Source organism: Suricata suricatta, chromosome 1, assembly GCF_006229205.1.
Source record: "Suricata suricatta isolate VVHF042 chromosome 1, meerkat_22Aug2017_6uvM2_HiC, whole genome shotgun sequence".
In the NCBI taxonomy this organism is placed as follows: Eukaryota; Metazoa; Chordata; class Mammalia; order Carnivora; family Herpestidae; genus Suricata; species Suricata suricatta.
Window position 1 is genome coordinate 182,525,660 of NC_043700.1, and position 15,678 is coordinate 182,541,337.

The 15,678-nt window shown below is 42.8% G+C and overlaps 1 long non-coding RNA gene across 1 annotated transcript in view; it reads right to left on the reverse strand.

The window, feature by feature from the left end:
• Positions 1-226: 226 nt before the first annotated feature.
• LOC115285958 overlaps positions 227-15,678 on the reverse strand; it is a 165,849-nt gene continuing 150,397 nt past the window's right edge. The window contains exons 2-3 of the long non-coding RNA XR_003905776.1: positions 861-909; positions 227-290 (exon numbers count right to left, since the gene is read on the reverse strand). This is a non-coding gene — a long non-coding RNA (uncharacterized LOC115285958). The remainder of the gene's footprint in view (positions 291-860; positions 910-15,678) is intronic.

The following is a 15,678-nucleotide window of genomic DNA, read 5'->3' on the forward strand; positions in this document are numbered from 1 at the left end:
GCAATTCCATTTGCTAATTTTCTGCTTCAAGATCAAATAGTAAAGTTAGAGTGAATTCTGCAATAGCCTGGAATATTATCACTTAAGGCAGGCTTTTTGGAAGCATCTTAAAAAATCAAAAATAAATTTTTATTTCAGCTGATTTTATTGATGCAGGGTAGCTTTTGGCAGGGGAAAAATGAGATGCAAAGCAATTTACAATCATGCAGATAAGGAAAATCGACTCTTTTACATGGACTGCCAGCGCCTTCTCTCTCTTCTCTCCGTCCTGGTCCCGGGTCTCTTCCTTGCTGTTTTTTATTCATTAGGAAGGATGAAAACAAACAATAGTAAGAGCCAGATAAGTAGGTACGTAATCTCACTGAATATCCAAAACCACCATTGTAAACCCAAGTGAAAAGAGATGGCACTGAGATCCAGAAGAGCTAAATATCTGGCTAATAAGCAGCAGATTTGAAATGTGAATTCTTAGTCCCACAGTAATTGTGTTAGACCAAGTAGTCATAAACCCAAATGTATCAACCCAGTGAGGGAGATTTGCACTTTAAAGCTCAAGGATGAAAATTCTTGAACGCACAAAGCAGTGAAGAAAAAGGTGGGATCAGAGGCAGAGAAGCCTCCACCAAGTGTGTTAACATACAGGCGAAGTGGTTAAGCCAGCAATAGGTAAGACCAGCTCTACATGCTTTGCAAATTGCTCAGAGGTACTCCTTTGTGTTTAGTTCTGTACAAGGTGTTTCATCCAAGAAAGAAATTCATCCAGTGACTGACCAAACCAAGGACCATGTCAACACCAGTGCCAATTGCAGGAGCCCTTTTCTCTTCTAGGAGAATCAGCCTCACAAGAAAGGAAACCTTACCTGGTCTTCAAGCTCTGTGCCTAAATGACATCTCCTCCAAGCCTTCTCCCTGAGGAAGAAAGAAAACCTTTGAAAATCAGGGAAGACTGGTACTCAGTGCTCAGTGAATTCATTCTGAATGGTCTATTGCACTTGTCTACCTGGTGATGCAGTGAAATATCCCAATGGCCACCACATACAGGACAGAACCGTGTGAAGACTGAGGGCAGGACTCTGGTGCAGGCCTGCCTGGGTTTGAGTCATGCCTCTGCCCCCCCTGGCCATCTTCAAATCCTCAGCATCCTTATGGGTCTTCTGTCTCCTTGCTCTGTCAGTTGCACAAAGAAATGTGCTGAAATTTCCAGCTGTAATCCTGGATTGTCTTGATCTTTTAGTACTATCAGTTATTGCTTCATACATTTTGAGGCTAAGTTATCATTGACATAAAACTTCTAAATTGTCATGTTCTCATGATGAACATTCCCCTTTACCATTATGAAATGGCCTTCTTCAACCCTGGAAAGAATTTTTCCTCTGAAATCTATTCTGTCTAAAGTTAATACAGACACTCCAGCTTTCCTTTCATTAGTGACAGATTTTTATGACTTTTCTATCTTTTTGTTTTCAACCTATTTGTGCCTTTATATTTAAAGCGTATTTACTGTACTCAGAATATTGAGGGATCTTATGTTTTATTGATTCTGATAACCTGAGTTAAAATGATTCTTAATATAATGAGGTTTAAATCTATCACCTTTCTGTTTGTTTTCTATTCACCCCATCTGTTGTTGGCTCCATTTTTTCCTCTTTTTTCCTGTCTACTTTTGGATTAAATGCGTTTATCATTCCATTATATCTCCTTTTTGGCTTATAAGCTATAGTTCATTGTTACGTTAATTTGTGGTCGCTTTAGCCTTGACTGTATACATCTTTAACTTATCAGTCTTCCTTCAAATGATAGTGTACAATTTCCTGGGTAGTATAAGAAACTTACAATGTTTCTTACCTCTGCGTTTCCCCTTCCACCTGAATGACATCATTTTCATACATGTTACTTTTATATGATATAAATCACATACTACTTTGTTACTTTTATTAAAACAGTAAACTATATTTTTTAATATTCTTTCTTTTTCAAAGTTTTTGTTTGTTTATTTTGAGAGAGAGAGAAAGAGAGGTGGGGAGGGGCAGAGAGAAAGGGAGAGAGAGAATCCCAAGAAGGCTTCACATTATCAGCACAGAACTCGATGTGGGGCTTGAACTCATGAACTGAGAGATCATGACCTGAGCTAAAAACCAGAGTCAGATGCTTAACTGACTGAGCCACCTAGGTGCCCCAGCAAACTATCTTTTATTAATTACACTTTTCATTTTGAAAAAATTATAAATTGTATGAAATAATACAGAGATTCTAAGAACCCTTTAACCAATTTCCTTCAGTGGTAATACACTGCAAAACCATTGTATGATATCATAAGCAGGATATAGACTTTTATACAAATGACCAATCTTATTCCAAATTTCCTAAGTTTTTCTTGTACTGTTGTGTGTGTGATTAGTTCTGAACAATATTATTACATGTGTAATTTCCTATGCCTATTACCATAATCAATTATCTTTTGAAGAGATTGCCTGTCTCTCCAAAATTTGTATGCTAAAGCCCCACTATGCTGGTGTTTGGAGGTGGAGATCTTTGGGAGGTAATTAGAATGAGTGGGGCCCATGTGATGAAACTAGTGCCCTTATAAGAAGAGACAACTGAAAGCTCATCCCACCTCACATCTTTCTCCCATTTGAGGAAACAGCGAGAAGGCAGCCATGTGCAAGATGTGTTATAGGCTGAATGTGTCCCTTCCTTCTCCCACCCCCAGTTTATGTCAAAGTTCTAATCTCCAATTCTTTAGAGTGTGACTATATTTGGGTATAGAGTCTTTAAAGAGGTAATTGAGTTAACAAGAGGTCATTAGGGTGAACCCTAACCTACTATGACTAATGTCCTTATAAGAAGAAGACATTAGGACAGACAGACAGACACAGAGGGACAACCATGTGAAGATACAGTATGGAGAAGACAAGGAGATGGGTCAAGAAAGAAATTAATCCTACTGACATCTAGATCTTAATACTTGTAGCCTCCAGAATGGTCAGCAAATAAATTTCTGTTATTTAAATCACCTACTTTGTGAGGCTTTGCTATGGCAGGCCCTGGAAAAACTAATATTCTCATCGTTGGTGGGAGACGGGGAATGGTGGTGGCTAAAATTGAATCCTACCCAAATCATTGTACAGTATTTTTCACTTGCATCCAGAAAGCAACCTGGGAGATATTTCTTCAGCACTATTCAATTGTCCAGTTCTCCAACAAGCATTCATCTATTGTTTTAATGCCCGCAACCTCTGCTTCAATCAATATTTCCAGAGGGTTTATAAAATGAGATTTGTTATTTTTCTCATCCCTCCTATTTATTAATTAATGCTGTCTTATGAAATAGCGATTTCTTTCATAAAATAGGTCTTTTTGGTAATAGCAAAACATAGGTTTTATTGGAAATGTGGGATAAATGTTTACCACTGCCCGTATAATTACTGATTTTCAGAGTAATCAGTTATCTTAAAAATTACCCCAGATGATAATAAATGAGGTTTTTTTCTTTCTCTTTTTAAACTATTATTATAGACTCGTGGATTTTTATTGGTTAAATGTTTTAATCTATGATAATAATTATCATTTTCCTGTTCAAATCTCATAACATTTTAAGACAAATTTTAAGGTGACTCCTGGGTCTTTTTTATATTACACTGTTTAACTTAGCAAATTTTCTTGCTTTTTGGCACAATAAGATGTTGCTAGTCCATCTTTGCCCCACAGCTGAATTTGCTGTTTTTCTAAGAATGTCCAGTGCCTTTTAGTGGGTAACTGAATTAGAATCCATAATCTGGGTGCTAGAGGGGTGCTCACTGGCACCTTTTCTATAGATAGGACTAGGAACAACTGTGGGTGTGTACATGTGTGAATGTGTGTGTAAGTGTTGTAAAATCATGTGTGCTTCTTGATATTTCAGTTCAATTTTAACATTTTATCTAATGTTATAATCATATCTTCCACTGAAAATGGTGACTTCTAAGAACATTAACACAATTATTTATTTGTCTTAAACAACATCATAGATTCAGAAGACCAATCCTGAAATTGTTATAAAATTGATGAAAGTTAAAAATTTCTTGGTCCCACTTTTCATTCTTTGACAATTTCCCCCTTAAGGATTACGTTGTGCTACAGCCCCATGAAATAAATTTGTTCTCTGTGTGGCTGTGCTGCCAACCTGACAGATGGTTAGGTTCTTTTGTTTATTTTCAATTTAAGAGGACTTTTTTCTTTAATTTTTTAAATGGCAATGTATTTGCATGATTTAAAGGTCAAAACTATATAGAAATGCCCATTCAGAGCAAGCTTGTTTCTCTTCCTTATCCCTCCCCCTCTCTCTTCCAATACAGTTAACCATTTTGTATTCATTTTTATCTTTTCAGAATGTTTGCCAATATCAATGGTGTAAATATCCCTGGGGTAGTCAATTGCATGTTCCCATGGGGATGTCAACTGGCTGACAAAATTCCTGATGACTTAGCAATCCGGCCTCCTGAGTTGGAATGTGATGCCTCTGGCACACCCTCCCTGTCTCCTCCACCCTCCTCCCCTTACACAAGTTGTGGTAATTGCTCTGAAACTTGATTTGTTTTTTTCTCCTTTTCACTTTCTTTTCATGTGGTTAGATGCCGTGAAGCGGTTGCCATATATGTCATTAGAACCTCTTCTTGTTTCACTTAACATGACCTGCCACTTTTTCCTTAAGGGCAGCTTATGGGAGAGTTTGAATTTGGAGTTAAAAACATTGAGGTTCTAACCATGAATCAATCCATTCATACGGGTGGTTTTTGTCTGCTTACCTTCCCTCTCTTAACCTCAATATTCTCATTTACGAAATGGGGAACATAATGAAAGTTTGTGGTATCATCAAATGAAATAAAATGTGCAAATGTAATATTAATGATAATATTAATAGCCAGTTGTCTTGATGATTTCATTTATTCACAGACTTCACAGTTTAATATCCACAGTTATTATAAAGATACACTTTATAATTAAGTCTATCCTATAAAAATATATCACTCTACAGCATCATTATCCTTCTATCATTTGTTTTAGGAGAACATGCTTCTCCTAATTCACCAAACTGGCAGACTTTCACCTCGTTGATTTCTCGCTACGGGATTTTTCACATCTAGAATATCCATAGGTTTTCATTCATAGACATTTTGATAAAAACCTTCTCCCTCACTTCATCCACACATTTCCTCCCTAGTACGAAGTCTATGCTGTCTAATTAGACTTGCTTTCTGAGAGAATGTGTTCTACACTCAGAGCATTCATAGGATTTCTTTCCCTCAAAACCTTACTTTTTTTTTCCAGATCCTGTTCTTAGCACTTAACCCCAATTAATTCATTTAATTCTTGCAATATGAAAATGTGGTGTATGTGATTGTTATGCCCATTTTATAGATGGAGAAGGCTAGGAAACTTTCCCCAGCTCACACAGCTAGGAAAGGGTGGAACAGAGATCATACCCAGACTGTCTACCTCCAGGGAAGTCCTACTGTCACCATGATCCTCTGACACCACTCAGTCAGAGTAATCCAGAATGACTACTCAATAGTTTCCTCACCTCCCTCTGGTTCCGTGGTGTCAACTGCCAACTTCTTCTTGTCACTCAAGGACAGGGCTTCCTAGTTGATGGGTCTCCCACGCTACTCTCAGCAACTTTCCAACTTCCTTTTTATTGCCCCATCCTCCAAATCACTCGCTCTCCACTCCAAGTTCACGGCCACAGTCCATTTGTGGGGAAACTGGAATATGGAGAGGAAGGGCTCAGCCGTCAGCTTGCCCTGACCTCTCCCCAAAGACCCTCTGAACAGCTTCTACCTGGTTATCCAGAACAGCTGTGGACCTCCGTGGAGAGTCACCCACAGTGACAGGCTGGTGTACTTGGACTAGTTGTTGAATATCTCATGTGGTTAACAAGATAGTTTCTACTGTGTGTGTGTATATGTAGTTCCCATTGTTTAAGTGGGAAAACTGGCTCAGGGAGCTTAAACAACTTGGCTGGATCCTGGGGGAATCAACCCTAGGATTCAATCTCAGGCCAATGTGACTACCAAACCCTTAACCTTTGAGGTTGGCCTGGCAGTTTGGAAGGAGATGGAAACTATCATTTCCAAGAACAGTAGGGGAAGAGTTGATTTCAGTCAGTGAAACTAGATTACAGTCTGTCCAGTTAGAAAGCTTTAACCTCAATGTGGCCCTAAATTGACTTACAATCTCCATCACCAACATTTGGCTTGGGAACTGGGTTCAGGACCCTAGGGCTGGCATTTAGATTTAATAACTTACCACATACTTGATGTTGATTTAATGGGGATCTTGCTGCTTTAAGAATGGATGAAATTAGATGATATGGCTGTGATTCATTCCTAGCACTGTTGCAAGGATTAATTGAGATAATGCATGGTGTCTGGGCCACAGTCAGCACTCAGGAAATGCTATCAATTCTATTATTCCTGCAGGAAACTATACATGAGAAGAGATCTAGATTTAAAACTTGGGACTGATACAGAGTGACCCTGAGCAAGTCCTTCACTTCTCTGAATGTTCTCATTTTTTAACTGCTGTGGGGGGTAAATGAGATAATATCCATAAGGCATCTAGCACACAGTAGGCACTTACACAAAGAGGCCAACTTGACTCTGTACTTGCCCAGCAGCAAAGTGTTAGTGAAGAGTCTTAGCTAAGCTCTGATCATCTGTTATCCCTTGGAACACCTGCCCATCTTCCCTCCACTGCTGTGAGGCAGCCGTTAGGCATTGTGTCTATCATACAGATGGGAAGACTGAAACTCAGAATGCCAGGGACGCTGAATCACAGCTTTTAGGGTCATAAGGATCTCTAGATAATGTACTATCCGTGATTCTTGACCTCTGAAATCCTTTCTTCAATTCTATTCTCCTTTGTCAGGGAGCGGGTGGGGGTGGTTGGTCTTACTTTGGTCATATTGATGGTCTGGCAGAGAAAGCCAAGTGGCCAGTGGTCAGGATGGCCAACGACCCAGAAAATGGGCTCTGCCATCACACACAGAGAAGGTGTGGTGAGAGACGGGATAGGACAGGGTACAGATACAGGAATCCTTGGCTTCTTTTCCCTAGTCACAGCCATGCCAACAGGAAAGACAAGTTCACAGGCTCAGTAAAGCCCCCTCACCATCACCTGATGCTCCCACAGATGGGGTTAGTTTGTCGTCTGCCCAGACATCATCCTACTCCTTCTTGCTGCAGTTTTAGGAATATTAAATCTGCACAATCTCCTTTCTCTAGTTGGGTAACTGTCTACATTGTATTTCACATGTGGATTACCTCTAAACATACAGGGCTATACATAAAACTCCCCACTCAGTATATGTTACATATTAAAATTTATCTCCAATTTAATGTACAAAATTTCACTCATCTTTTTGGGGAGTTCTACAAACACGTCAGAGGTGGTTGTTCTTGCATCTATGCTCTGTTACAATGAAAAGATGCACAGAAGGACCAGCATGAAAATAACACTGTGAAGGGAGTCTACCTGAGTCCACATACAAGCTTTCAAAATTCCCCTCCCAAGGGGGTGCTCACGTAGAAAGTGCTCCTCCCTGCAGCGAAGAAATGCAGCACCGTACGCACCAGGTTCTGTGCAAAGAAGCACCCGTAAGACCCAGGGTCCAGGGTTTTTCTTGGGGACTGGTCACCAGGCACCTGGTCACTCCCAGGAGGAAAGAAGGTGCTCACCACTCACACTCTTTGCCATGTAGGTGAGCTGTACAGCAGGCCCCGATGCCCTATGCATGCAAAACAGCCTGATCAATTAGTAACACAGGGACACCTCTGAAAGCCAAGTTCTCAGATGCCAGCTATGGATCACTTCAAAGCAAGCCCATCTAATGAGCAACATCAGGCCTACCACGTGAAACCTTTCCTACACATCATGATCCATGCCTCCTAGGGACAGACATACAAATCCCATGCACTGATTTACTTTATGCAATTTCCTGATGGGTTCAATATTAAGACTATGTGAAGAGTAAGTTTGCTGTCTGCCCATGAAGAGTTATACAATGTTACAACACTTACCTCTTCCATCTTGGAGAATCCCTGATGTAACCCCCTAACCAACCTCCTCAATCACACATGGACCTTGATCCCAGGTCTTCTAAACTCCCCAGTTAGTTCTCATACTTGGTTGCACTTTTTAATGACCTTGGGAGCTTTCTAAACTACTGAACCCAAATCCTAGCTCCAGAGAGTTGGATTAAATTTGTCTGGTGTACAGTCTGGGATTTGGAATTATTTAAAGTCCCCAAGGGATCCTAATGTGTAGCCAATGTTAAGAACCACTCCCTAAGTTCAGTGGTTCCCCAAGTGTGGTTCCCAGACCAGTAACATCAGCATCATCTGGGAACATGCCAGGAAAACAGATTCAAAGGTTTCATGGGCCCCTGCCCCAGGCCAACTGAGTCAGAAACTCTGGATAGGTGTCCCATACATCTGTTTTCACAACAGGTGATTCTGATACACATTCACATTTGAGAACCATTGCTCTAGACCAGGATGCAAATCTTCTACCTGCCCCTTCAGCTCTGGGTCAGGGCTGCTGTCAGACACAGCAGAAGGATGCCCTGAGCACCTGAGTCCTGGCTCCTGAGAGCCAACACTTACACAGCTTTGCTTAGCATCTCTTTCCCTCCTGAATTTCCCATCACTAGCTTCCGATATTGGGGTGTGGGATCCAGCTTGTTAAACTCATGGCCTAGTGCAGAAAGATGAAAATATATGAGTAAAACATGCATACTTTTGCAAAGAACAAAAAAGAGTGTGTGGACTTTGAGCAGCTGAGCAGAAGTGCCTGCGACCATGGCAGAACTAAAAAGCAGCAGATTCTATTTTCTGCTGTGAGTCTCCTCATACCCAGACACTGTGCCTCTTTCCATCGTCTGCAAAATAGAGATAATAATTCCTCCCAGTCTAATCCTGAAGCCCTCTTTGGGGGTTACACATAATAACGTATAGAAACATGTACAAGTCTGACAACGACATTATTCTCTGGTCCTTAGGGTCTGAGGCAGGGCTGGGAGTGAGTGCTGTCTGCCTTCTGGGGAGCCCACTGACCCATCCTTCCTGTAAGATTTATATTCACCAGATACTCTGTCTGAAAAGTAAAAATTCTACCCAGTTCTTAATTGGTATCATGTTAATTCATGAAACTAATTTACTAACCATTTTACTAGTTTCAGCCTGTGTTTTTTCTCCAATTCAGTGAAATTGTTGAATTGATTTAATAACATCACAGTGTACCCCTGGTCCGCTGACATTGGCGCTGTCAGCAGATTCCTGGAGGAAGGGAAGGAAGGGGAGGGAAGTAGCATCCCTCATACTTATTATGTACCATTTGTCTTACTTTGCTTATCATTTAATCCCTACTGTAAGCCATAGAAAGTCATCATCTTCTGTATGTAATAGATAAAGAAACAGAAGGCCAGAGAGGTTAAGGAACTTGTCTAGAAGCACTCAGACAGTTGGAGGCAGAGTTGGCACTGTGCCCATGTCTCTGACATTCACATGCTTCCTGCCAGCCCAGTGTCTCCACCACTTGCAGACTCACCTCTGACTATGGGGTGAAGTTAAGGGGACCCCATAATCGGAAAGGCTGGGATTCCAAGCCACGTGTGGTCTCTCTGTGACTATGACCCACCTCCCTTGCACTGAGTCAGGTAAACAAGAGGGAACCTCAGAAAGAGCTGAGGTCCCCCCTCTGAAGCTCTGAACATGATGCTTTCCAGATTGATATATCCCTGGGGCACCTGCAAAAATCAAACTCTTTTGTACGTGGACAAAGATGAGTATAAATCTCTTGCCGATGTGAATCACCCAACCTAGGGAAAGGTGCTTTGGAGCCTAAATAGCCTTCCTCATGAAAGCAAGGGACTAATCCATCTTCAAAGAAAACACTCGCTCTCCTGAGATGTCCAGCTGTCTGGTCACACATCCAGGGTAGACCGCCGATGAGGCTGAAAGGCACAAAGTATGGCTGGAACACCTGGATTTTCTCCTGCTCTGATGCATGTGTCTGTGGGCACTTGGCCATCTGAGCCATCGCCTCTGAAGCTCTGAGCGGTGTCTGCAGGCCCCCCACACCTGCTTCCACAAGCTGAATTTCTTACTATCAGTTTTCAGGATGTCTTAGCAATGGTGTTTCATTCTTTCATGGTGGTGTCATTTCAAAGTCCTTCCTGCTCATTCAACTTCAGGTTTAAAAACAATACTGTGTTAGACTTATTGGCCAGTGAGCGTGAAGAGAGATACCAAGCAGAAACAAACAGGGACAGAGAGTGAGAGCCAGCAAGCGAAAGCCCAGGGCATCACTGGAGAGTGTCCCAAATGTTCTAGCAGATCCACATATGCTTCTCATCAGCATTGAGAATCCATTTCTAACATGCATCATTCTGATGAGCAGGCTAATGTCACCAAAAAAAATCCTATTTCAGACATTCACTGGGTTACTCAGCAAGACCCAAGTGATTGATCCAATATGGAGAACAGACAGCTGTGTCAGAGTGTGGGGCTCGGGTCTGGGACCAGCAGAACTCTTCAGGGGGAGGGTGGTCTCTGGGTCAGGAGGTGAACAGCATGTGGGTGGTAGTCTAACACACACATGTGCATACACACCCCCACACACAATCACACTCACACACACGGCCACATGTTTTATTCTGAAGCACGTTCAAATAAATTCCAGATGTCATAACTAACAGTGGCAAAACCTCACATCGGTCGTGATTGCACGGTTACCTGAGGTCTTGCCTGTATTCCTAGAACTTTGAGAGCTGAGGCCATCCGCTCCGTAGCTAAGTGTGCTTATAAGTGAGAGGTATATGCTACCAGAGGAGCCGCCCCATGTGGGTCTGGGCAGGACAAATCTCAGGAGGAGGTCACCAGCCTGAGAAACTACTGTAGCCATTCACCCAACTCGTAACAACCCTATGAAAGAGTCATTAAACATTTTTTTCATCCAACTCGGGTATGGGTTGGGTTAATTTGATTTGGCTTAGAAAAAAAATTAAGGGATGCCTGGGTGGCTCAGTCAGTTAAGTATCTGACTTCAGCTCAGGTCATGATCTCATGGTTCATGAGTTCAAACCTCGCATTGAATTCTATGCTGATGTTGTGCCCAAGTTTGTAAAATCACCCCAAATCGCCCCCAAAACAAGCACCAGAGACTGCTACGGAGACCAAGTCACGCCTGCAAAAGCACAGGGCCTTTATTACAAGCTTAAGCTCAGGCTCACGGTCTCCAGCTGACCTGCTGGCCACGTGGAGAGAGCCCCGAGCAAAGGCAGGGCAGGGCCTTTTATGCCTTTGGGAGGGGGCATTACAGGAAATGATGACAGGTGTACAGTGATCCAATCCCTGCCCCCCCCATCAATACTGGCAGTTGTGGGAGCCAATCACAATAGTTGGAATATTGACCAATCAGAGTGGGTGCAGGACGCCCCACATGGGGCGTGACTAGGCTTGCCTCTAGAAAGGTCAAAGGTATCGGCCAGGCCTCTCCCGATTGGGCGCCACAGGAGTTGTCCCTCCTTAAGGTGCGCCCTTTCAGGAGAAGCCAGCGCCTTCCCCTTTAAGTACAGGGGAAGGCTGGATCAGACCTGGGGCCAATGCCACCCTGGCCGGCACCCGGCTGCTGCCAGGTGCATTTCCACTGCGGGGGTGCACCGCGACCGGCTCTGGGAAGGCTGGGAAGGCTGGGAAGGCCCAGTGGGGAAGGCTGGATCGGACCTGCGTCCTTACACTGACAGCTAGAGCCTAGAACCTGTTTTGGATTCTGCGTCTCCCTCTCTGTTTCTCCCCTGTTGACTCTCTCTCTCTTTCTCTCTCTCTCTCTCGCTCTCTCTCTCTCTCTCTCTCTCTCTCCTCTCTGTCAAAAATACATAAATGTCTTTTAAAAATTTTAGAAAAAAAATTAAAGCAACCTTCCTTACACCCTGATTATGATGACACAGTAAGCCTGCTCATTATACATACATTATCTATTTTAAATCCCATGGCAGACTATGGACCTGATATTAAGTTCTCAAGGAGAGAAGATTCTGGAGGCTTAGAGACCTCTGTAAGGCCACACAGCTAATAAGCCAGGATTCAAACTCAGGCAGACCTGCCTGATTCTAACCTTTCTTTGTTTTCTTTACTCCATGGACATTTACGTCAAGGGGCAAAAAACTCCTGACATTTACTTCAAGGGGTAAAAAGCTGTTTAAGTAAATGAGGAGAAACAAGATGTACAGGACACAATGAGTTAATAAGACATAGGGAAGATATTTCCATTTTTATTGCCATTTCTGCCTATTTAAAATCTCTTTTATTTTAGGTTCTAGGCTTTTGACCCCATCTTCACTAAAGTAATGTTCGCAGAGCCTTGATTGTTTAATTAGGAAATACGGCACCGTTATTCAAAGAGTTGTCATTACCTAAGCTGTAATGGTCAGAGGACAGTCTTAATAAGAAAAAAACTACTTGACACATCTCTCTAATTTAATTGTATTTATTTTCACATTTCTAAAAATACCCTCTCTGCAAACAGCTTCTGGGCACAAATTCAAAACTATAAATTGGCCAAGCTGACAGCACTCTCCTCCTCAGCTTCCTCATTTAGGAAAAGCCCCCAAAGTCATTTGTAGCTTCTATTTTTTTTTAAAATACTATATCCACCTAAAATTTCCAGCTGCCACCTGGTGTGGTCAATACCCAAGGAGCACCTGCTATGGGCCACAAGCAGAAGTGGGTCCAGCATTCACAGATGCCTTGCAGTCCTGTTCCCAAGAGGTCATGTCCAGCCTGGACTTCTCAGACCAGAGACCACCCTGGGTCCATCCCACTGTTTATGGCATGGACATTTCAGCCACCTAACCACGGTCTAGGCAGACGGAATAATAACTTGCAGACCACCTGTCAGGAGGATAAAATGGTCGCTAAAATAATAACTAACAGTTATTAAACATCCACTCTGTCAGGTACTGCTGCATGAACTCAATTCATTTACTCCTTAAAACATTTCTAGTTAATCCCATTTCACAGGTGCGGACACTGATGCGGAGTTACTAAGGGAATGGAGAAAAGGATTCCTGGGGGTGGTGTCAGGGTGAGGAAAGAGTTCTGGGGAGGATTCCTGAGTGGAGTCCTAAAGAATGAGTGTTGCCAGGCAACAGAGAGGGGGGAATTAGGGGTGAATTGCAGGCAGAGGCATTGACAGCAGAAGGGGAAGAAAAGCTGCCTGCCAATAAATCTATTGGAAGTCTCTATAACTGGTCCAGGGGGTAGAGGGGTAAGCCCAAACTAGGAGAGGTGCTATTAAAAAAGGAAAAAAAGGAGAGGGGAGACAGAGATAGGAATATTTTAAAAGAAAGAAAAATCAACAGGACTTGACTGATTGCATGAAGAGACAGAACAAAGAGTAGTTCAAATGCCTACAGAAGGGGAGTAATGGGCTCCCTGAAACCAGAAATGCAGGAAGAGGCGTAGCACTGGGAGACAGGACAAAGTTCAGCTGGTCATGCCCAAGGGACATCTTAGAGATGCTCAACAGACAGCTGGACAATGGTAGAAGTCGGGAGGCTGGACGTAAGAGGTTGGGAGGCAGTGGGAGCCAACATCAGTAGAGTTATGCTTTCTGTACATTAATGGGCACACGGATCACCTTGGGGTCTTGCTAGAAATCTAGATAACAATTCAGTGCATCCAGGATGGGTCCTGAGAATCAGCATTCCTAACAAGTGCCAGGTGATGCTCATGCTGCTGATCTGCGGACTACATTTTAAATAGCAAAGTAGTAGAATGTTCAAGAATATTTAGAGAAAAAAGTGGTGAGTGGACAACACACAACTGTAGGAACACCAATAAAACTTGGTCATGAGGACACAGAGATGAAAGGGTCACAGGGGTAAAAGAGGAATGAGGTCTGAAGGAACTTTGTCTCAGGAGCCATAGACACACAGATTTTGACAAACAGGTGTGTTGGGCACTGCCAGATGGAAGAGTCAGGCTCTAGCATCTAGCAGATCAAGATACAGGGAAACACCACTCTGGCTCTCACCAATGGGCTGACCCTGGGACCACAACAGCAGTAGCAGGATCTGGTCTATGGTGCCCCCCGTGCTAACCCAGGTCCCTAATACGTAGTAGGTAAAATGGGCTGGATTGTGACTCCCCACAATTCATAGGTTGAAGTCCCACTTTTGAAAGTGGCTATTTTTAAAGACAAGGCCTTTAAAGAGGTAATCAAGGTAAAAATAAAGTCATCAAGGTGGGCCCTATTCCTGTATAACTGGTGTCTTTATAATAAGAGGACATCTGAACACACAGAGGACAGACCTGAGAAAGGAGGCCACTTTCAAGCAAAGAAAAGAGGTCTCAGAAGAAACCAATCTCACCCACACCGTGATCTCGGACTCCTGGCCTCTAGAACCATGAGGAAATAAATTTCTGTTGTTGAAACCCTGTGTCGGTGGTGATTTGTTATAAAAGCCTTAGCAAACTGATGCTATAGATGTTCAAAAATGACTCAATGAAAATGGCCTGGGGGGAAGTGTTGTGACCTGGAGCCCTTACAGGCTTGGTGTCCCATACCTCCCTTTCCTGGCAGGAATTTTTAGGTATCCCTTCCCCACATAGCCACCTTTCCCATGCCTCTGTGATGCCTCCATGGAAGATGCATTGGCCATGACGTAGAATACAAGTGGCCAAAAGCAGAGCTCCAGGTCGCTGTGAGAAGACTGGAAGGCAGTCTGGGTACCACTATTCAGATGGTGCTCACTCTCTCTGAATGAGCTGAGAAGTCTCAAGGCACTGGGCCTCTGCCTTCCTGCCCAACGTGACTGGCGTATTTATTCAGGACCAATGCCAGGGCACCTGGGTGGCTCAGTCAGTCAAGCGTCTGACTTTGACTCAGGTCATGATCTTCCCAGTTTGTGGGTTCGAGCCCCATGTCGGGCTCTGTGCTGACTGCTCAGAGCCTGGAGCCTGCTTTGGATTCTGTGTCTTCCTCTCTCTTTCTGCCCCTCCCCCACTTGTGCTCTGTCTCTCTCGCTCTCAAAAATAAATTAATGTAAAACAAAAAAAGTCTAATTCAGGACCAATGTCTCTTTCAGAATGACAATCAGGTAGCAGTGACTTATCTGTATGTTGTGGGCAGATAGCAGCTGACTAGTGTTATGAGGTCTTACCCAGGGAACCAAGCAACTTGCACACTCCAGATTCACAACTAATGGAATTTAAATACTTCAAATACTACATAATACCTGTTCCAGCTAATATTTCTAAAACTGACAACTAGTGGCATGTGTTTTACCCATGTGGCTGTGCCCTCTACAACCCCCCCAAAGCTCAAACTCTTTAATGTAAACAAATAGAATTTCTTACATATAACTGTTCAAACCAGTTTCATCAGAACATAATTCAAAAAAATAACTTTAAAACCATTTGCTGGGGGCAGAGGAGAGAAGCCAGTGTCTTATTCAGGTAACAGTTGCATGCAGAGAAAACACCACAAAACTTCTTCTCTATAGCACAGGGATATGATTTTCCAGGCCTGCTTTCAGACACCTCAGTATTTTCTTCTTCCCAGAATGCCTGGCATCTAGCAGGCCTCCTTTCTCAAAAGGCATATCATTAAACCCTAAAAATAACCGTTGAGGTATTT